At 44.7% G+C, this 2500-nt stretch overlaps 1 non-coding gene across 1 annotated transcript; it reads right to left on the bottom strand.

Annotated features, from left to right (window-relative positions):
* Positions 1 to 1639: 1639 nt before the first annotated feature.
* Positions 1640 to 1794, bottom strand: LOC143306405 (5.8S ribosomal RNA). The gene has a single exon (XR_013063802.1). It is a non-coding gene; the product is annotated as a 5.8S ribosomal RNA (ribosomal RNA).
* Positions 1795 to 2500: the final 706 nt, after the last annotated feature.

Genomic DNA, 2500 nt, shown 5'->3' with positions numbered 1-2500 from the left:
AGAAACTGTGCGTGAATCAACCTTTCGCATATTCAATTTTTCCTCCTCTCTCGTTTCAAAATGTTTGTATTTATCGTTCGATGAAACGAGCACAAGAGGGAAAAAAAAGTTGAGACACGACGTTCCCATAATTTTCGTGTTATTTCCTTTTTGCTTCAAACATTTTGCGGACTGCAGCTTCGTCGTATTGCTTTTATCAATTTTTAACAATTTCAAAGCGAAGACAACTCGCAAGACGATCCATTTCGTCTCGGTTCAATTTTAACGTCCGTCCGTATTATTTTTTGTTCCACAAGAGATTTCGAATAGGTTTCTTTATTTATCATCCCTTCTTTTCGAGCGCCACGGAAGCAAGAGGAAAAGCAAGAGCGAGAGAACATTTCGCGTATACTTCATTTAACAATTTTAACCAACACGCGATGTACTCCACACACCTCTTAGATTTAACAACTGCTTTTCTCTTCTTCTCCCCTTAGCGCAAGGGTAAACCCCATTTGTCTCTTCTTTGGAACGCAACAAAACTTTCGAGGACTGGACGACCGAGCGATGGTCGCGCGGTCTTCGCTTATCTTTAACAAACGAAGTAGTCCGTATGTATTCTAAATGTTGAAGCCTCCTAGAGCTTTAAGCCATGCGAGACATTGAAATGCTGTTTTAACGGGAGCATGCATAATTGCTGCAAACATACTTTTATCACAAGTTCTAGCCACGCCACGGAGGCTTCGAAGTTCCTTCACCATTCGCTTTCCTCTCTTTTGTTACACAGTTTCAGACTACGATCAGGGGTACCGAAACGCTGTATTGATTGTAAACAACCATTTTTATCTTGGAGCGGAGCGTTCCTTTACTCGTTAGATTTGTCTTGTCGCGTGTGTATTCGCTTTTTCGACGCTTTTTAACCATTTAACTTGTTTAGCGAAGCTAAACGCACAGACAGACAAAAAAAAAGGAACAGCATCGCGCGTCAAACAGCGACGACCCATCTGAAGCGATCTTTCATTTATACACCGTTTGTAAACAGAGAGATGTATAAAGCGCGGGGAATCATTCGAAACCCTGGGGCTATTCGAGCTTGCATTTCAGCAAATTATCATCTCAAACATTTCACTCGTTTGCTTTTTCTAAATTTATAGGAGAGCTTCTTTCGTTTATTTTTGACACACCTTTCGTAAATATCGTTTCTGGCAACGTCGGGAGCGTGGATTTCTACAAGTGAACAATCGCGCCGATCCGATAACTTCCAGCAGGATGGAGAATCTTTATAGATTATCTTCCGAGAACTCGGTGCTTTCACGGGCGGTCGTTTATAAATTTTAACGAACGACTCGCGCGCCGTGACGCACTTGCGCTAGTTCGAAGAGATATTTCGAAATTTGTTTCTCTCCTTTAACGGCCTGCATTTAGTGTATCGGTTGCGATTTTCGTCACATCGTTTCCACGACAAACGCCGACGAACTGCCCAACTATCGCTCGTACGTTGCGACTCTTTCTTTGTTTATCGTTCATTCATTCTTTCAATTTCGTTCGATAATCCCGCTCCGAAACGTTCTACTTTCGTTGAACGACGGCGAGATGTTTAGAAAGAAATGAATTACTCTTTTTTCGAGAAGCAAACGCAAGCAGTCTTTTGTTAAGAAAACGACCCTCAGCCAGGCGTGGTCCAGGAATTGTATCCGTGGACCGCAATGTGCGTTCGAAATGTCGATGTTCATGTGTCCTGCAGTTCACACGTTGACGCGCAATTAGCTGCGTTCTTCATCGACCCACGAGCCAAGTGATCCACCGTTCAGGGTAATCGTAAAATTTTGTATTTCAAACTCTTTAGATCTTTAGAGTGTTATTTTCATTATTAACACGCATCACATTCGATACCCACATCACTCTCCCACCCGGCGCGTGCGGGAGAGCGAATTCGGGCGTCGCCAACGTATTTGTTTGTTTGTTCGATCGTTGACGACACGATCGCGTCCAAGGACGGAAACCGTCGGAGAAACGCCCAGTGGCACGCTCCTCTCGACGGTCGGGCGTAAAGTACATTTAAAAACCTTGAAAAGTACGAACGCACACAAGGAATGCGAGCGCGCGTCCTGTCGCTGAATCGTGGGTTGCGAGATTCGAACAGACACACGGCCGGCGACGATCGGTCTAACTAATGGACACATAGTTTTTCAAAGACTCGCTATCGTCGCTTCTCAGCCGGTCCGTAAACAACACACATCGATCAGGCGGACGCACGAATCTTACCACGGTGCGTGTTTCGTAGATTCCAGGTTACCCGCAAGTACCTCTCTCTCCCTCTCGAAAGAGGAATCTCGATCCGTCCTTTTTGGACAATGGAGAAATCTTTTTATCGCAACACGGATGGCAAAGAAACAACCAAAGCGTAGGAGCGTGGGGACGAGAGCGACGAAAAGAACGTCGCGAAAACAAAGTTTCGACGGTTGCTCGTTCTAATACATCGTAGTTTCAACTCTCTCAGTTTTAACCACTCCTAGACGCT

This window comes from Osmia lignaria, unplaced genomic scaffold, assembly GCF_051020975.1.
Source record: "Osmia lignaria lignaria isolate PbOS001 unplaced genomic scaffold, iyOsmLign1 scaffold0007, whole genome shotgun sequence".
NCBI classification, from domain to species: domain Eukaryota; kingdom Metazoa; phylum Arthropoda; class Insecta; order Hymenoptera; family Megachilidae; genus Osmia; species Osmia lignaria.
The sequence above is the reverse complement of the archived record's forward strand: the minus strand, read 5'-3'. Positions and strand labels throughout refer to the sequence as shown.